Source organism: Lagopus leucura, unplaced genomic scaffold, assembly GCF_019238085.1.
Source record: "Lagopus leucura isolate 7727_CA_CO unplaced genomic scaffold, USGS_WTPT01 Super-Scaffold_73, whole genome shotgun sequence".
Classification (NCBI taxonomy): Eukaryota; Metazoa; Chordata; class Aves; order Galliformes; family Phasianidae; genus Lagopus; species Lagopus leucura.
The window spans coordinates 60,390,600-60,412,581 of NW_024962252.1; positions in this window are offsets into that span (position 1 = coordinate 60,390,600).

Genomic DNA, 21,982 nt, shown 5'->3' on the forward strand with positions numbered 1-21,982 from the left:
CCATTATGACAAGTTAGTAACAGGAAGCTATTCCAGCAGTCAATTTCTTACCCTTTGTATCCTCAAATCTTGTCACAGTAATGACAATATCCTGTTTTCAAATAACCAGTCCAAGATAATAACATCACTGTCCTGATAACATATTGCCAGTTTATGTGTATCTGGTGCTATTTCAAATACCCTCATACGTTGATGGGGAAAAAAAGTACTGAGCCCCTTCAGAAAGTGAGAGAAAAATTGGCTGTCACATCATTAAGAAAGTGTGCTTCTGTAAGGTGCTGCAACAATTCGTGAAAACATATTACTCTTTTTATTTGTTAAATATTTATAGAGAGTATATATTTGATGTGAAGAAATACCTACCCACCTCTCAGAAGTCTGAGTCCTTGCTGGATAATTCAGAAAAAGGAGTCCAATAGGACAATTATTCTAATGCAAAGCAAAAATCTACACCAAAAAACAATACCAATAGTAATAAAAAATTAACTAGTAAACAGAGTGGCAAAGAAATGAGAAAGTAAAAAAAAAAAGTACAGTTTGAAATGAAAGTCAAAGCTATGATGCCTTTAAGTCATATGATCAACAACAAACTGAATCATTCCACCCTTAAGGAAACACAGTTCTCCCACTCACCCAATCACACAAATCTCTAGCTCTGGAATATATATAGTTTTAAACCTTATAAGTAAGTGCAATTTTCTATTAAAACTGTAAAATGTTACCGTCACTTAATGCAATTAACACATCTTTAAAGGATGAAATCTACACATCATTACATAATTGCTAAAAGGTGGTTAGAGACACATTCTAAGCATATTATCTGTAAGGAGAAATGGTACTAAAATACTTTGCAGTTTGTAGAATAGAAGATGCCAATCAATCATGTCTTACATAGAACTCTTTGAACTGGGGCACAAACTTGGAGGAAGCAAGTGTAAGTCTTTCTGCCTGGTAAAAAGCACCACTAGAACTGTGATTGTTCAACTGTTTCACTACACAAGGACTAATCCTGTCCCTTGGACATACCTCCTGTTGCCATTTGACAGTGATTAAGCAAAAGGAAATAAGAGAGTTTACAGAAAACCTTGATACTTATTGGCAGCTAATAATTTTTCCTTGAAGTTTTTCCACAAATTATGCAAGAGAAAAATTCAAAGTCTGTAAGTACAAAGTATTTTTATTCTTAAATTGGTATGACTTCAGCAAAATTGATAAGGGAATTACAGTTAAAAGTATGTATTCATATTTAGATGAAACTAAATTGCAAGATTTGTACTAGTTGCACAGGCTACATTAAATTTATATATTTAATTATATATTTTTAAAAGTCACGCTTGTGGAAATGTGAGAGCCGTTCCCACATGAAGACAAGGACTGATGCTACATTTGGGCTCCAGATAATCAACAAAATCCCTTAAAGTGCAGGAAAAAAAAGGAACATCCTGACTGCCATAATTAGATCAAAAGTGTTGCTTTTATCATTAGTACACCATTGCTTATAAAAGTCAGTTTGAGTTGCTTCAGAGGGAAGTGCAAGAAACTTCACAGTAGGCTGAAACAGGATAACATTCTACATTTGACTTATCCCCGACTCTTCAGAAACAGATGCAGGAAAATGGGTAACAACTTGAGAGAAGAGTTCTTTATTTTATTTTTATTTTTCTTTATTTTTATCTGCTTGATTTTCAAGCATAACAATGAGCAAGAAGCTGGCTGGATTACGCGTATTTCAGTTTCGACATACCAAAGTTTTTAGCATCTCTTACATGTATAATCAATGAACATACAGGTGTTATAATTATGAAATAAACAAGAGAGTTTGGCTAAGCAGGTTATTGTACCATAAAGAGAATAGATAGAATGCTTACCCTTGAACCAGACTTGCTGTAAAATTCCAAAGGAGGAATCTCCAGAAAGAGATCCCTCCCCCCGGTAGTCAGCTCTTAAATGGGTCTAGGAGAGGTGGAGCCAGGCTCCACTCCTTCCAGCAGCACAGGTTAAGGCAATTCACCTGTGCTCCCATGACTGACTCATTGCTCACCTCAGGTGATCAATCAGAGATTCAGGCTGTGATTGAGAAATTCCCATACACTTATGGTATAACATTTGCAGTTTGGATAAGTATGAAAAGATCCAGTTTTCCCACAATAATGCCCACAATTACAACAGTTAAAAAGTTAATGACAGTGCCTAAAAATAATTTTCTTTAACTAGGTCCTAAAACATATTCACATCTCTAACTACTCAATTTATCTTGTATGACTCGACATCTCTACACTGTTGTGAGTGTAGAGATAGATAATATACAACACAACTATGCATCAAAGCCCTACAGTGCAGGCAAACAGCAGAAAAATCTAATCCTTTCTTGCCAGATTTTGACCGGGTTTATTTACCCCACCACAGTTACTTCCACAGTCAGAGACTTGGCTCACTGTATGAATGACTACAAAACAAAAACATACACAACAATCCTCAGAGGAAACCAGAAATCATCAGTAACTGATGCATAGTTGAATAAGAGCTGAATTTGTCCCCATTGGCATTATTTGTGCATTCACGCACTTAATATTTCACATCAAATCTGACTGTTTGAGTAAATAAAGTGACATTTTGATTATGGAATATATTAGAGACTGACAGTAGTTTTATGGATCAATCAAAACATTTGAAGAATTGATTACTGCGGTTTCAAAGTCATTCATTTCAGCAGAGGTGCAGGCTACAGTCCACAGAATGTAGGCAAACACAAAACTTGAATAATTATCTTGATCAGAAATATAGTTATAAGACTGATAAGTGAAGATGCCTATCATTTAAGGGGTCATTCTACAGTGCATGCTTAGTGATACAGATCTCCTTTTATAATGCCCAATGAGCCCTAGAAAAGCCTTCATATTCTGGCTGTGGTAATCTCAAGAGAAAAACTAATCTGATTACACCAAAAATTCCTTAGAATGCAAGAATATATGTCTCGTTATGAAATTAAACCAAGTACAATCAGGTGCATAAAAATTATTATGCAAATTAGATGTCATTTCATGTTGGATTCACCAGTAATCCTTCCTCTCTCACACTTCTGAGCACAGTACTCCCTTACCTCTGAACAGGCAGTCTAACAAATAAGTCTTCCTGATCTCACAGTCAAATGACAACCATTTGCCTTCAAAATTATTCTCCTATCCATGCATCCTAATTTAAAGCCTCCTAAGATTCCCTAAAGACCCAAGAAGAGTGGGAGGAAGAAACAACAGACACATCTTCAGCAGTGGATTTTATCACTTTTGATGCCTCCAAATTGTAGTCTAACCATTATCAAGTCCCTTAGCATAATTACCTCCAGAGTCAAGGGTAGAGAGAAAGTACAGAACAGGATGTAACAAAAAGAAAAATGCTTTGAGAGGTGTCATGGCCTATGTGTAGCACAGAGGTAAAATTTTGTAAGAATTGAAAGGGGAGGTTAAAAATAAAGGCTCAAGACAGGGACCTCTTACGAGATGTATTAAGCACCATCTCCTAAGAGAAATACAGCATGAGGCTTGACCAGCATGAAACAGACCCAGAAACACGGTGCTTATAACCCACTCATAGAAATATCTACATGACAGAAGGCACTTGTGTTTTACTAAAGTTTTGGTTCATTCATGTTTTTATACGTATGTAAAAACCAGAGAAAGAATTCCGGTTGTAAACCAGAGAAGTTGGCTGCTGATAAATTTGGGGCATGCTCTGCATTTTATTCATGTCTTGTAAATTTTCCTGAAGGGGATCCCTCTTGAAAATAATAATAATCATGAAATTATAATAATAATAAAGCTTAGATTCAACTGTAGGAATAACATAACAGCAGTGAAGATCATGCTGCACAATCAGAAAACTATTTAACAGAGCAGTAGAAGAGAATAAAAGAGAGATATTAATACCTTTTCCTATTGTGATTTTCACTCTTCCTGCAGAACAGGGAAGGTGAGAAGTCCCAGTAAAGGGGACTATCCAAGCTGCAGTTTCTACTTGAATCTCTTATTCCTGTCATCAATGGATGCTTTCTGTTATCGGTTACAGAGGTCCAAAAATAAGCCTTAAAGTTGACCTAGATCCAGTTTATGATAAGAAATTTTGTATTCCTTTTCCTTGCATTTACAGCAAAACACAATGCCTTTCACATGCCTATTCTAAAGCCTAAGCCCAACCTTTTTGTCAGGGATTTGAGAGCTTTTGGAAGGTTTTGAAGAAAAAGACAGAAATCCCAAATGTGACACTTCTGAAAAAAGAAAAAAAAAAAAAAAAAATGGGGAAGGGAGGAATTTCTGTCAGCTGACAGAATTTTTCAGCAACAATGAAAAATAAAAATTTGAAGATGCACTGTATTGTATTCCAAGGGAAAATAATTACTTCAAATGTGAAAATCAGAAAATTACTACAAGCAGATTTGTTCTTAATAATTGTCCAAAGCAGAGAAAATAGCTCATTAGTGATGTTTTAATTACCTCATAAGTCCTTCAATCCAGAAGCTGACAAGATAGAACTATCCCTTGAACGTTCTACTTATATATTTTTAGAGAAAGGAGCAATTCCCAGAAGCAGTCATAGTCACTGAGACTGTCTGTGAACAAAATTTACTCATCACTCCAGAACTCTAAATTAGTTAACATAACATAAATTAGACTAAATTAATAGGTTTTAAAGAAGAAAAAAAACAAAAAAAAACCAAAAAAAAAAAACAAAAAAAAAAAAAACAGGAAAAAGAGAATGCACTTACTCTGTCTTGTGTTAGTGGAAATGAAGGACCTGTAAGAAGGAGAGAAGGAGGAACAAACTGTTTCAAACACCAAATGCTGGAAAAAGAAGTAGCCTAGCTAGTTTCCTAGTGAGGCTTTCTTTCTCTCCAGCTTCCTACACTTAATATCTAGGTCTTGTCATTTTAATTGAGTTCTTTCAAAGAACAGAAGAAAAAACATATTCATAGATGCCAAGCCTCTTCCTCATCTGAGGCATCAAAAAACAACCATGAATTTGGCTGCTTTTAGACCTTTATTTAGCACATGATATGAGAGAAAATGTTATACTTTGATGAAAAGTTTTAAACAGGCACCCAAAATTCATTATCAATATTTGAGCTACAGAGTGCCAGATGTTTCCAACACTTTGGAAAGGTAAAAAAGGAAGTAGAATAGCGCATAAAACAACTGAATGGAATACGTAAATTAGCTTCAGTATATCAAATGCATTAGCTTACCGAGTGCACATGTTTCACCAGAAATTCATTGAGCTAATTTACTCATAAGCTGCTGCATCACGCTCATATGCTTGTATTGAAACAAATGCTAGGAAGAATACTCCTTGATATGAAATGTTTTGTGTAACATCCACTGCAGAGGGATCATGTAAGGCTACTAAATCTGTGGACCTCAGTGACAGAAAAGGAACTGTAAGCATATCATTGAACTCCATGTAGGGTAACTTCTTACAATCTATTGTATATCTGCTTATTCCAGTTGAATGTGAGAGAACAGTATCCAACACTAAAACAAAAAGATAGCTGTAACATGGTGCTCATGATTTAGCATGACATGATTTGAGACATGATTTAGTAGGGGATTGTTAGAGTTAGGGTAGTATGTGGTTAGGTTGTGGTTGGACTCAATAATCGTTAAGGTCTTTTCCAACCTGAGTGATTCTATTATTCTATGATTTAGTCTGGGGTCTCTGAAGAGACACAACCTCTGACTTAGGTCCCACACAAGGTATTGATCACTGTTTTACTGTCTTAACATCCTCTAAGTTGGGATGTAAGAACCTCTTCTGTACTGAAGAGATAAAAGAAGTAGAGGAAGGTACAACTTGTCACATTCAGTAATGACGAATGATTAGTCTATTGTTTCGATTAGAGATATTGTCCCATTATTCAAATTAATTAATTACTTTAAGCAAGATCGGACCCAGTACCAACTATTGGGCAACACTGCTAGATACACGTCCACACCTTGACTCTGTATTATTGACTACAGTCCTCTGACACCTGACATTTAGCCAGTTCTTAAACAACCTCACCTTCCCATAGTTCAGCCTACACTTTCTGAGCTTGCCTAGAAGTATATCATGCCTAGAAGTGTCAAAAGCTTTGCTGTAGTTTGGATAGACAGCACCTATTGCTCTCTCCACATTTATCTTGCCCCTTGTACCATCTGATAAGGTAATCAGTTATGTTAAGCATAATTTCTCTCTACTGAATCCATGCTTAGCACTGCTGATCTCATTCTTGTTTTCTACATGCTTAAAGATGGCTCCAGAATGAGCTGTTCCATTGTATTTCCAGGAATTGGGCTGAGGCTGAGTAGCCTGCATTTCCCTGGTTCTCTTTCTTGCCCTTTTTGAAGATTGAGGTGAGGTGATGTTTGCTTTCTTCCAGTCCTCAGGCACCCCTCCTGATTGCCTTGACCTTTTAAAGATGACCAAAACTGGCCTAGAATTGATGTCTGCCAGCACTCCCTCAGCATTCACATCACCCCCAGTTTCACATAGAGGCTCCAGGCTCTTCCTGAAACCTGAGACCTGCAAAGCTACTTCCACTTTTTGAACATCTACCTATAATCATATTTCCTGTTTCCAGCAGTTACAGCAGGAGCCTTCTTCAAAAACATCCAGCAGAATAAATAAATTAATAAGAATCCAGCTCACAAGAATATATTAGACTAAGTAACTAAATTTTCTCATGGCTTGAAAGTCCTGGGTTTAGTATTTGCATCTTATTTACCTAGTTTTCTCACGTTTTAGTGAGCTGAAGTGTGAGGAAACAAAGGAGCATCGAACTTTTTATGTCATGTTTGAAAGCACCAAAAGAAAAGACCTAGCTTCATAAAGATAAAAAATGACTGGTAACATTTTCCCCGGAACAGAGAGAACCAAAACAATAAACCTCAACAACAAAAAAAGCAAATCATTGACTCTGGCAGAAATGGAAAGCATGCAAGAAACGTAGATGAGGGAGAAAGATCCTGACCAATTGTGAGCCCATTAAGTGCAACAAAATTAAAACAAATACTGAGGACCTGATGTCACAATATGTCACAGAATATGCTCAGCTTGCCTGGTATATTTTCATACAAGCTACACATGACCTTACACAAAGATTCCCAGGACAAACTGACATGTACAGACTTAAGGTATATGAGGCTTTAATAAGATGGGAAAAATGTACTGAGCTCCAAATTTAGCAAGCACTCACCATTACTTTATCTTTTTTTACTTTTTTGTCCTCAGAAAGATTGGTTCCAAATCCATGAAAAATTTCACACATCTTTTGGAAATTCAGTATCAATCGTTTCACACAAAGATTTGCCTTTTTATCTGTCTTGAAAACCCTTACAGAAGTAAATGCTCAATTAAATCATAGGAAAATAAATAATAAATACCCATCCAGTGACTTAAAGTCTTACACCATCTTTATAACAGACAGAAAAATAAAGTCTGTTATACTTTATGATGCATTTTTTTATTTTATTTTATTTTTTTCAATTCTCTTGGCTAAGACAATTAATCTTCCTCATACTCTTTGAGCCACTGGTTTTGAAGCCAAATTCTTATTCTTTATTGGTATAGAATAAATCATAGTATATTCTGAGTTGCAAAGGAAGATTGATATGAACTCATGGCTTCACACAGGAGAAGTGTGCGGCCACAAGTCATTGTGGTGTCTAGTTTATTAATTCATTGGTAGACATTTTCAATATTACTTCTGCAGAAGTCTAAAAAGCTGTGACGTATGCTAATGAATGCAAATCCTCCTTCCATACGAAATGCGCAGCAGCTACAAATCTATTACAGCATCGATTAGAAACAACGTGTGTATCTTTATGCAGTACCTCATATTTCAGCTTTCAGAGGCATGGCAGCTGGATTCATGATAAAGGAAGCCTGAAATGACCACCAAGAGAGCATAAAATAGGCATAATCAAAGGTGATCATCCGGACTGGAAAAACAGTGTTAGTACTCTAGCCATTAGACTGGAAGAGAACCTGTAAGACTAAAAATCTACAGCAAATTCAATGAACCATCCTATATGTTAAAGAACACAAGCCCATCTGAATATTACTCATAGTCCTTTCAGAAAGTCTGCTTGTACAATAGATCTAGACTTACATGGACATTGCCAGCTACAATTTCAATTAACTTTATGTATTTTCCACACTTTTCCTTCCAGAGAAAACTGTCACACAATTTTTTTCTCTCCCCTCTGGCTACTGCACTTTTAATAAGGGGAGTTATTTGTGGCAAGATGTCAATTTCATTGAGTATAATAAGCCACTCCATTCAAAATGCATCAACATTCATACCTCCACTGTCAAGATGTATCCAACATGAATGTCCCTTTGAGAGTAAAGACAATACTTCTAAATAGTGAACTTATTATCTGGAAGTAGGTACTTGAAATGTACCAGCAATCCAAGTTTCTACAACGGAATAAGTCTCAGTATTTTTGAAAGCATTTTTAACCTAGCCCTTTGACACAGCGTACAGGATAACCTTCAGTACACAGAATTGGTTTATTAATTGCCACTACAATAAGGACTGTAAATGAGAAAAAGATGCATGGTCCACCAGTGATAAAAAACAGCCCTCTGAGAGACATGAAAAAAACATAAATTGGTCAGGGCAACTCAAAAGTGTGCTGATTTGCACAAAGTTTAGAAAGGTCTGCAAGTCCTGAGACATCCAGAAGGAGGTCTTTCCTTTCTTCTCATTGCTGTGATCATCAAACTTTATCCAAAAGAGGGAGGTGAACCTTTTATCTCCAGAACTCCATTTCCTGCTGATAAGCCAAGCCTTAGCATCCTCAAGCTGCTCCAGAGGCATTTTTTTAAATTATTATTATTATTATTTTTTTTTTTTTTTTTTTGCAACTTTGTGTTCCCCAGATCAGAGCCAATATGGAAACAAAGATTCCAAACAAGATTTCAGCGTACAGAATTAAGAACTAGGCACTCTCTGCACTTCTTAATATACTTAGGCAAGCCATTAAGTTAAGGAAACTCCTTATTTTGATGTCTAATACCAAAAAGAGGAAGGCAGCCAACAGGACACCGTCCAGGGCATCTGTGAAAACAAAAGCGCACAGTTTTAAGTAGACAGGTGGGGGAGGCTTTAAGAAGACAAAAGAGGACTATTAACATTTCCTAATCTAATTGAAATAAAAAAATGAGTACTATTTTTTCTTCTATAGAATCTAAAATCTGCTCTAAACAATAATAAAAATCTCCTAAATATAAGCTTTCTAAATGAGCTACATAATGTTCCATGCCATAATCACCACTGCAACAAGAAAATTGCTCAAATAGTTTCTGAGCCAGATTTGTCAGTCATGCTGCTCTGTGCTCTGAGTAACAATGTTCTGTGCAATTAATATCAAACCTTCCAAGGCAGCTCTGATTTCTTATGTTCTGTGTATTTCTGTCATTACAGAATCTGCTAAGCCATACAAGATTGTAATAAAGAGCTCTGAAGGGAAGAAGAGAGAAAAATTAGGAAGTGAGGAATAGACAAAAAAAAAAAAAAAAAAAAAGTTTTGCAGCCAAACATAGGCCAGGAATAGTAGGATAATTAGGATGTTTTTTCACAAGATTACAGCAGCTTGAATTGTTCCCCCCACTTTATGTTTAATTACAGTTTTTATTGCACTCGTAAGAAATTCAGCTGCTGAAATAATCCAAGGAGCCAAGAACAATTCATTTCTCCGCCTTTTTCAGAAACTTTCAACTCAGACATTACATTCTCTCTCTTCCACAAAGATGGAACAAAACGCTATTGCATTCTTGTTTATGTTAAGATGTTAGATGCCATCATTATTCTCAATCTGCGTGAAAATTCTAGGAGAAGAAATGGTTGAAGGAGACACGGGGGCATAAAAAGGACAGAATTCTTTCTCTGGATCTTGCTGTGCCTCTGCATTGCAAAATTACCACTTACATCAATAAAGCACACATCAGGCAATAATGAATGTATAGAGACCTCATAGAGGGAAAAATCACAACTCCAATACATATGAAACATCAGCCTCCTACGTATGTTTAAAATTATACACCATATGCAGAGATTTCTGAAGAGACATTCACTCAGTAGAAGTATGGGGATAGAAGAAGAGAGAGTACATACAATGCCATTTTTCAAGAGATTTTCAATCTGCTAAATTCTGATTACCATCAAACCCTGAAGCATTGTATTTAGCATAATATAAACTTCAAATCCTTAATCTCTGTGACCAGATCAAAATGTAAGCCTACATACTGCCAACTAGTATATGGGAACAAACAGGAGGCCACTGAACAGGATGCATGCACCTATCGCACAATATTTTCAGGTTTTGGTTTATAACAGTGTCCCACATGAATAGTCATGTCGAAATAAAAATAATTTCTGTCATAAGATGTTTATCAAGAACAGTTAATGGATTAGGCTAATAAGACATTTTTCGTGGTTAATAATTAGACTACAAAAACAGTAATTTGCCTTCTGACTGTGCAAACAAGACTTTTCTTGATTATGGCTGGAGAACTCTCTTTTATACTGAAAGTTAAAGCTCAGCCTAAGGGCAAGAAAAGACACACTAACACACTATTATATACAGAGAATTTCATTTCTCATCATTGACTCAAGTCTTGTCTGCAGTTGTCTTTTCCACAGTGTTCCACACTAGCCTCAGCCATCCCCCCAGACGTGAGTAATAGAGATATTTTTCTATAGAAAAGTAACAATGAAACACCCAGCATACTCTTCCATATGTAACTGCTTTATCTGAAAGGACAACTATTGCATTTTTGCCAGATTTGGCAGTAAGTTTTTAGGAAAATTAACCTCAAGAGCAATGCTCCAAATGACTTATACTTTAAAAGAAAAACAAATGAACAAGTCAACAACAGAAAAAAAAAAGCAACGTATCAAAACCAAAAAAAGGCAAAACAAACCTTCTTTTTGTGGCTGAGAAAATAGGTTCAGCAAAGCCTGCAAGTGAAATCAGAAAAAGGAAGTTGAGTGAAAATCAGTTTTCACTACTAGCAGAATGTACAAACAGAGCACTAACTACAAAAAGGGGAAGGATACTCTCCCCTTGGTCATTTAAGGGGGAAATCAGTAAAAATACTCTAGAAAAAAAACACCCTTACCATAGTCTAGGACGTCCAGGATTTAAAAAAAAAAATAAAAAAAAAATCTTGTAATGACTTTACATATCTTTGACAAAAAAAATTGTGTATGCTCAAGGAGAAATAGCTCAGGAAGTAATTTAAAATATGAAAATCAAAACCAACTTTGATCAAACAAACAGGCCTTTGCAAAAAGTGTTCTGCAGAAATCAGTTTTGATTGCTTCCTTGACAGTGAATAGGAGCCTTCTGGTGAGACACAAGTTCAGCCACTTTTTACCTTCGGACTTTTTACCTTTGAAAGGCTTAAGAAACCAATGAGCAAATTTTCCAAATACTCAGATGATTAAGAAAAGGGCAAAAGGCCTTCTGACCTTGGTGTGCTTATTCTTCAGAAAAGTGTTAGAACAGTGTTAATAATGGAGAAGTTTATCTTAAGATAATCTGTCTCAAAGGGTGTTCTGCAGGGGGAAAAGAAGAAAAAATAACATCTTCCTGTCCGCTACCTAATGGCATCAGTTCTGCTATCCCTTGGCAAGTGGCGCATTCTACTTCTCTGTTTTCCCTCAGCATCTGCTGAGAAATCTTGCCATAATGGAACTCAAACAGACCCTAATCCTAGTTGTTTGTGATATGACTTGCAGATTAGATTCCCAACAGCATTTTATTTTATGACCCTTATCTGTTAGTTGCTGTCAAAGCCAACTTGAGAGAAAACATTAAAGGGGAAAAACACTCAAGTGATGATGAGAAATGAGTTCTGAATGTGAAGAAAAAAAAGCATAACTAATGGGTATAAAAATTGAAGACTACATAGCAAGTCTAGTTCACCCATTAAGAGAGTTATATTGTCAATGTTGTGCAGTCTGGTGACAGAATCAGACTCGTCCTTTGGGCATAAAATTTTCCATTTTTCTGAGATAATCCCTCTGATCTTTCTGCTTATCATTTCTGATTTTATCTCATCTCTGTATGTTTGATTAATCTTAGATTTTTAGAGAAAATATAGCATAAGGCAGGACACAGTCTCCGACTGAATTATTCAATTATTTCTGTTCAGCTATACAGCAAAACACAGGAGCATCATTGTTGCAGTCAACTCTACCAGGGGTGAGGGACAAGCAGGCATCCCTTGCATGTCCCAGCAAAGCTGTACACCTGGGCTGTTATGTGAAAGACTCATAAATTTGACCCTAGGAACTCTTATCAATGAAAACCAGACTACCAGAGATCACTTCTGTGCTATATTTACTCTTTCTTGCCAAGGTACTAAATGTAATACATAATTTTCAGCTCACACAATTGTGTCTCCAAACTTAAAACCCAGTTAAGTCTTGTTCACAGATCTCCTGAGCCTGTTAACTAAGAGCTACCTATTGCCATTTTTAATATTTGGAATAGCGGCTATTAAAATAATAAATATCACAAAATACACTTCTCATAAAAGATTAAGTGATAATTTCTCTGTCTTATTTCTCCTTATGGTGGAGAAATTCTGCATGAAATGCCAAATTCTTTTTGACTCAACTCAGTTTTTGCATTTGGCTTGCAGGTTGAGATATCTCTTGGTAACTTGCCATTCAATTTCATTTTCCCGATGCTACTAGAAGCTTTTAAGCTTGAACTCTTGCTCATGTACTTAAACTTTCTGCAGTGTCATAATATCCAAACTTCTCTCAGATGAAATATCATTACCTTCTACATCCATAAGAAATTTTAAAATCAATAATTAATAATATTAAGATGATGAGAAAAGCCAAATTTCTCAGTACTCATTAACCTTGAACAGATTTAAATTTCTTTAATTGTTTTAAACTGTGAAGAAGATGGAATATCAACCCTATAACTATCTAGGAAGATTTTTCAACCAGCTTTCATTTATATTCATACAATTATTGATTAATTTTTCAGAAGGGACACGTGGTAGTTTTAGAAGGCCCAAGGAAAAAATAATTCTCTCACAACTTCAGAGCTTTACTATTGTGAAAGTCAGAGGACCTTCCTTCCTCTAGCTTCTCAAAGCATGTCTGAACCAAAATGCTGCCTTTAACCTGTTTCTTTTCTTTACTTAGCAAAAATAGCCCTTGTACATGTGCACGTGAGGAAAATATCCATAAAGAATAAATTTACTGTTAAATCGACAAAATACTGCATATGTATAAAGCAAAGGATTTTATTTTCTTTCTACCTGAGTTCTATCTCCAACAGGCCAATGATGATGGAAGCTAAAGTAAAAGCTAGCAAGCCTCTTCATAGCGATCCCACCTTTTCAGTAAGACAACGGCAACAGACATATCTGCCTTGTGCCACTGTAGATACTGACTGGGGCAAAGAACCTGTGCTGAGATTCAGTCTTTTTCCTCTCCACATCTCCTTTTGCAGCAGTTTTTCTCACTTGCCAAAGCAATAATCCAGAAGGGTGTGATACAGGGCTGCAGTAATAAAATCCAGCAAGCATATCTTTGGAGGCTTCTTCAGTAAGGATGGCATGAAGCAGTTGGATGAGGAGCACGAAGTTATTTTCTAGAAATTCACTTACACTCTGTGCTTTCAGGATGAAGAGGAGCATGTCTTGTGGTACAGAGTGGTAACAGCCTCTGTTCCTACTGCTGTTGCTTATCAAGTCTCAAACTTCCCTCAAAAGGCTGCGCCGTAAAGAAGGAAATGTAAACCTGAGAATTCCCCCCCTCAGTAGGAAAATAACAGTTTTTGTTATTGTTGTCTTGATGATTTTTATTTTTATTTCTTAATTAGAATTGATACACTCAAGAGAACCATTGAGTCAACAGGAAAAAGTGGAGTGCTTTGCTATTATAGCACACAGGAAATAAAAAACACACAGGACTAGCATTGAGATTAACAGTCCACCATGCAACCCAGAAAACCATGTTTACAACATATTACTTTTGGTTTTACAATGTTTTTTGCAAATAAAATGGTAACATCAAGTAAGATGAGAAGTTGTCATTCACAGCGTATTTCCTGATATTGGGGATCATTAAAGAAGAGTAAGCAAGCAGAAGAAACACTTTCTTCTCCTTGGAAGGTGCTAGCTTGCACCAGATGTCCTTGGCCATTTGGGTATGCAGTTTAATAACAGTGAGGCCATGTTGCTATCCAGTTTGTTGCTTATGATTAACTAAAAAGAATAAAAACCTACTTGCTCTGATTTAGCTGAAGGAAGTGTCCATATTAGAAAGACAATAACAAAAAAAAAATCCTAACTACCCCCAGTCAGAAGCCTAGGCTCTGTACCTGAATTCAGTTATGTGAGTTTTAATGATTTTTTTCATAAATGAACAATCAAGCCTAAAGTACAGCTGAATCAGGATTTGTAGAGGAGCTATTTGTGTGTTACATTAGATTTTCCACTTCTTAAAATACATATATATAAGATAATTTTTAAAAGATACTTAAAATGATACAGCAGTCTTTTGTTCCTCAGCCACCCGTATCACTCACTGCTGGGCACATTGTGAATACTAAAAATACTCATCACTTAGACACTAGACTTCCACTCCTGAAAGCCAAGGGAACTGGGATTGTTTCACTAGACAGTCGTTTTTGAAAAAAGGCTCCTGTCTCCTCTCCTCCTTCAACATCCTGACAGGATAACAGGCAATAGAAGGTCATAAGCACTCCCACTTGTGCCATCCTTTCCTCAGCATCAACCAGTTTCCTCTTTTTAGTTTACAGTAGAAAGGACATTAGAAGTCTGTAAGCTGTAATTATTCCATCTAGAATACAGCAACAGCTATGATTTTTTTCTCATTTTCTGAGCAAGGCAACACTGAAAAGAATGGCAAGGAATCTTGAAGCAACTCCTGCAGACTGCGTTTCAATCAATTACAATATCTTTTACAGGACTGTATTGAATTGGAACAGGTTTTCAACACCAGTGAACAACTTTCGAACACCTGAGCTTCAAACTTACGACAATTTGAATAATTTATACAAAAATTTGGGATGTGAGTAAATGACCAGCACAAGACAAATCTGCTATGCTTGTCAAAACTCTGCCAGGCATACATTTAGTCATGTCAGTCTGCTGTGGGGAAAAAGCACTCTCTTGCTAATCCTGCAGTATCAGATCAGCTAATAGGAATTTTAGATGTAGTCTGCCCTTTGAACCAACAGCATTGCTGTACAAATTTCCATTGGTTACACTTGAAGAAATGCAGCTAAGTCTATGGGGTTGTACTGTTGCCAAGAAAAGCAGTTAGGTTAGGGTTGTATTAATACTAATTAAAAGAACTCATCCTCATTTTCGGAGCAAGGACTGAATTTAAAAGGCTGGAGGATAGATAAGTTCAACGCATAAGGTTTTTATCCAGTTTAGGTGGTGGCCAGAAATTTTACAAGAATATAGTCAATGACAGAACACACCATCAGAACAAGCTGGCTTTTTTCACATAGCTCAGGTGGGTAAGCCTTAAGATTTAAAAAATATGTACATTCTTGGCTAAATCATTTCTTTATTCCTTTACTCAGGTTGTACTGGTGATTATCTAAACTGAAAGAAACAGAAACTGAAAAGTTCAAAGGACAAATACCAGGAAAAAGAAATAAAAGAGCAGATTATCAACTTCAGGCATGAAATCAAGCAAACTGAGAGTTGCTTCTCTGCCCTTCTCATCAGAGAAGTCAAAGCCATATCTGAGTCAAGGACAGAGAAAGCTTCAGGTAGTTAACTATTTTTTTTCTTCTCTCAGAGTGCTGCTGCTGTGAAGATACTAGATGGGCCATTATAGCTGTGCCCTCCCAGTGGTATAATGCTGATGACACACACACTAGGCACCATACACCATAAGAGTTTGTATCTAATCCCAGTACAAAAACATTGGGGATTTACCCTCTGCAATCCATAGGTCAGCCTCAAAGATAAGTGCTGAAAGACAGGGTGACGCTGATTACTGTATCTACCAGATCAGGCACAGCAGCTGAGAGTAGCTGGAGAATATTTCCAGAAGAGATCCAATCTCTCCAAAGCACTACTGAAACAGCCTGTAGAAGCTCTGAGGTGGCTGCATTTTTTCTCCTATTCCCCATCCAAAGCTTGTTCTCCAGCTGCATGAGGGGATCAGATGGAGTATTTTTCCACCAATATAAATCTGGAATCAAAAAAGTAACAAAGCAAAAAGAAAAATTCATTTCTTTAAGCTTATTTAAGATTTGTGGTTCCAGGTAGGGTTCCAGGTAGGCTATAGGTGCCAAGCAAAGGCAGATGTAGAAGAACCTATAATATCCTAAAGCACTGTAGCTTCCAGGGGAGGAAGCCTTCCACCTAGACAGCAATATTAGCACTCCAGTATCACTCCTTCTGCTCAATCAAACCAATTGCAGGACCAAAAAGGAATACCTCAACCACTTAGGGAGAGATGCCTCCTTCATGTTAGAAGCCAGTACTGTGAACTGCTGTTTGGAAAAAAATAGTAGAGTACCAAATTATGCATTAAGAATAGGTAGTAGTAATTTTGCACATGAAGACAATACTCTGGAGGCAGGAGCAACTGGGTTATAACGCAAACGATTACAACAAAGATTAAAGATAGCAGAATAAAATACAGAAAACCAAATGGGAAAACAGAATTGGATGCACAACAGCTGTGATCTTCACTTTCAGCCACTCTGGCTCTCTTCATTTACTCTGCAAATTGCTGGCAAAACAAAAACAGATCTCCTGTAAGCCATGATTAAAACTGATTTCTGTGAGTTGCTCTGTTAGGGGTAAAATAAATAAGTAAATAAATAAATAAATAAACAAATAAAAATGAACACTTATCTATATCTTCCACTTCCAGAAATCCCTGAATTTAATCAGAACAAAGTTACTGCCTGGCCGAACACTTAAAAAAGCATCACCTCACGAATGGAGGACTGTAGGGATTTCAGACTGTGCTTCAAATACCAGCCCTACTCGCTTGTGCCTCTCTGAGGCTGATTAAGTAGTAAAAAATGAAATGCTGCTCAAATGCACACAAAATTGTACAGATAGAGACGATGTGGAACCTTCCTAATGCACTGAATAACAAGTAGAATGGCAAGTCCATATCCGTGTGGCCTGTATATCTATTTAGAGCTCATCCATTTTTTCTTGTGTAGTTCGGAAGAGATCTGCAGCCTCTTGCTCAGACACAGGATTTTGGTCTTGGCAAGGAGTCTCAGGGCTCTCTCCTGGCTCTAGATCATTGCTGCTGTGCTGGCAGTGTGCAGCCGCTCTGCACGGCTGTATTTTCCCCACTGTTTGTCAGTACATGTGCTCTGGGCTTCCCACTGCCATCTGGCAATCAGTATGAGATCACAGCTCCGGATCCCAGGAGAAAGGCACCACAAGACAAGGTCACAGATAAAACAATATCAGAATGCACAAACCTTTGTGTAGCTGCTCTGCACACTGTTTGACATTCCTGTGACCCATTTTTTACTTTTCTGTAGCAATTCAATCAGCAATTTTGCTACAGTAGATAAGCATGAAATGTATTTTTCACAGTTGTTTACTGATATCACAAAACCATACTGCTCAGGAATTCATGTAGGTCCTAATGCTAGCCAGTTCAATTGTGCTTTATCTTTGACAGGTGATTTCATTGAGCATTAAAATTGAGATGCATAGTATTTTCTTTTGTTGAGATATCAAATTGCTGATGTTTCCTTATTGTTTATAACCTAACAAGAGTATTTGTTTTCATATTTCTTCCAATATTTAAAGGACATTGATCTCTCTTAGTATTTGCCATTAGTACATTTGTTATATACTTCCAGACTTTGCATAGAACTACAAAATCATTCAGTTCACTGGGATTTCTGGGCATCACTTTGCTTCAGTTTATAGGGACAATTTATGAGTAACAATAAAACTGACAAACTACAAAGGAGAGATTATGGCATTCTCAGTTTGCACCAATCTGATATAACCACCAGGAGAGTGGGACAGATCACTATCAGGCTACCGGGACCTGACTAAGAGGTCAACCAAGAGTTAAACCACCAGTAAGTTGGACTTACTTTTAACTTGCTGAGACAAATGTGCATAATAACATGCTTTAGAAACAACATCTCACGTAGACTCCCATGTATTTCATATTAATTTTTCCTTAATCAAAGCTAGAAGAGAGAACAAAAAAAAAAAAAAAAAAAAAGCAACTTCACAAATGAAATTTTTCTCATTGGTTTCAGCCAGCTATTTTTTTGCTTTAGATGTGATGACTTCCATATCAGCAGAAACCCAATACACTTGTGATTGCTACAGAATGGAATAGAGCAATGAAGTTTCTTTACCGTGTGCATGCAGCACACGCAGAATTATTCACAATATCCAAGCCCATGTCTCAGACCAATTTTTTTCTTAATAATTTTCAGTGAATCTCTGTGCAGCTTATTCTATAAAGAAAATGGATCAGTCTACTTTTTATCTAGTGTAATGGCAAATTTAAATGAGAAAGCCTAAGCCTTTTTAAACTCGTCATGCAACTTTCTCTTCTAAATGTTGTGTAGACATGGAAGCTATTACTGTACCATATGGCTGAAGTGTTTTCCAGGTTGAATAGATTTTTCTCATAGTTAGTGGTCACATTCACAGTGCCCCTCCAAGGATATCAGGACCTTCATCAGGGTAAATACCTGCAGTTCTGCCACTCTTTAGAATAAACATCTTTCCTTGTGAACTTTGTTAGCACTTCCTTATAAAAAAAACTTTACAAATACATTGAGTCTCTCTGAAATTTCAAGAAGACACATATTCTCCTTCAGAATCGAGACCAACATTTTTCTCTTATCTTTACTTTTTAAAGGAACTGACTCAAACTCAGAGTTGATTGCATGACCAAATAGACACATCTGAATTAAAACCAGAAAAAAAGTTGAAACCAGAGGAAGCAAAGCCTCTTTGAACTTTGGAGATACTCATAGTCCTAATAAATACAATCTAGCATCTTTTCTAAAAAAATGATTCTATATCAAAACTCAAATGAAACCAGCAAGGATCTGAGCATACTACTTTGAATTATCCCCAGTACTGAGACTGCTCTTTCTGTGTGCATTTAATTCAGGTACTGCAATATCATCAGTGTAAATCATCATTCACATAGACACACAGGCTATTCTGGTGGTATGAGTTACAGTTGAAAACAGAAGTCTGAGAAAGACTGAGGGAGAGCGTTTTTGCCAGCTAATGTTGTCATATGTCTTCACCCCTGCCACAATTTGTTCAGTGTATCATACAAGACAGTGAAGCCAGAAGAATTCCCTGCAGTCAAGGGATGGAATAGGAATTTATTCAGTCTCAATTATAGTGGGGTTCATTTAACTCTGTATTTCCATAGGAAAATAACTAAGATTTGCCACATGTATATATAAACACATTTAACACATTTTACTACAGAAGAAGGTATTTTTAAGTATATTTCCCAAATTACAGCATTCAGTTCAATGCAACTTTGACCTTAACCTGGAGGTAGAGTTAAAAAGAAGGCATAGCATTTCATACCATAAGGTCAAGTGCACGAGCAATAGAATTAGCCACTAGGGACAGACAGTAGGAATACCTTCACGTGACTTTCATCATTGTCTTGAAGCAGGTAGAAAGATTCTCTTGTCAGAAAGCACAGTTGTGAAAATTGAGGAAAAGTGAGACAAGTGAAAATAAATTGGAAGAGAACTATACTTAAAGACTGAAAGTTTTCAGCCCTGTAGCAGTGTTAAATAAGAAATAGGCCCAAAACACCAGTCAGCAGTATTATTCTCCCTGAGGCTAAACGGCAATACTTTTCACACATGTAAAGTCATTTAGCTGCCTAAATTCATTTTCACATTGAAAGGGTGCTGGAAGGTCAGATAAGGTACTTTGTGAAGCCAGTATAAAGCTCATAATCTTTCAGTGGACATCAGAACTTGTAACAGTGCTGTACCTATGTTTCTAGTATTCAAATCCTTGAGGTAATAGACACTACTTAGCCACTTCTTTCATGGGAGACACACTTATTGTTTAGATCTTGCAAACCCATTTTAGGATGTAAAGAAGAGACCATGCTTAGCACCCTGATTTACTCTTTGTAAACATCATTTGTGAGCAGTTCTTCCCTTAAAATTACTCCAGAGATATTTTATGTTAATCTCGAGAAACAGCTTCTGGGAACCAAGAAATTATTAAAGAGCCCCACTTTTCATAAAAACAGGGAATTATTTACAGTGGAAAAGATATATAACTCATCAAGTTCAGCCATCAACTATCATTGAGCTTAATCCAATCTTAGTCTCATTGCTAAACCCTTTCCTTTAATATCACATCCACATACCAATAGGGATAGGAACTCTAACACTTTCCTGAGCAACTTGCCCCAATATTTAACACTCTTCATGAATAAATTCTTCATAATATACAACCTAAGCTTCCCCTGGTGCAACTTGAAACTGTTTCCTCATGTCCTATCACTGAGAAAAGAGACCAACATTCTCTTCACTACAACTTCCTTTCAGGTAGTTCATGTCCTAAAGTCTCCTCCAACAAAGGACTTTTGCTACTGTAGTTATGCAGAAAATATTAAAAGCATTTATTAAGCACATTGTCCTGGAATCATTTTTATTTATTTATTTTTGTATGTATGTATATATATATATATATATATATATATATATATATTTATGTAATGCGGCTTTCTAAACCTGTTGTACTCTTTTTTTTTTCCCCCACAACATTTGACAGCTCTCCTAGACTTTTTTTCCAAGTCATCTAACATAGCAGTAGAAAAGCAAAGTGCCTAGCTGACAGTCCCACACACAGGCTTCATCTGGACTTCTAAGGATAAATGAAAATGTGCATGCTGTCCTCCCTACATCTTCATCATTAAAATAGTGAAAATTAAAACCACGTAGTTGAATATTATTTAGTATAAACAATATATTCCATGCCCATACAAGCACATATGGATTGTCCTCTAGCAACTTTAATTTTGTTCTACCACATAAATAAGCAATGTTACTCAACCAATACAAAATATGCCCCTGTTCTGTCAATTGCATTACCCTAAAATAGCACAGAACATATAATTTTGCTTTCACAACAGAATACACATGAACAATTGAAACATTCAAAGAATATTTCATTGGTGTTTTAAAAATTAAGATAAATTAATATAAAATGCACAGTAACAGCTGCACTATGTCAGAATCTGCTGAAGCAAGATGGGAGCTGGAGTCAGTGAAGTTGATTGTCAACACTATTTTAAAAAATTGCAAGCAGGAACTAACATCTGCAAAAGTGTTCGTTCTCCACAGTGAGAAATTATCAGTCTCGTTGTGATGTTTTCTACTATGGTGCTGAGTTGTTACCCTTCCACATTGTACTCAAAGCTTTAGGGTAATTTTTTAAGTTATTTTTTTAAAGCAGTGCATATATATCTCTGTATAAATTTATCTCTAATACAGAAACGAGCTTTTTGTATTTGTTATCGTCTGTCAACCCAGAAACTCACCTATTAACTTCATGCTTGCAGGTTTATATGATAGATCAGTAGCCATTCACTGTAGATACTACTGTCAATTAAAACTGCAGTCCTGGAAGCTATGAAACTACAAATGTAAGCATTAATCTGATCTGCTTACTGATATGAAATCCATTTTTACTTAACCATGAGCATAGAAATACTGATTCATTATTCATGAATTATATTTTTGCTGTGAAATCTGAAGTTACAATTCTCAACCTGGAACAAATTAAGATGTTAAATAGCAAGAACAGCTCTTCTATGTTTAGAAATATCAAAGAGCAGACTGTTACAAGCTGGGAATAGTATCCTTTATTATCCTTATATTTACAGTATTTAGACATCATATGTTTTCACTTCTAACTC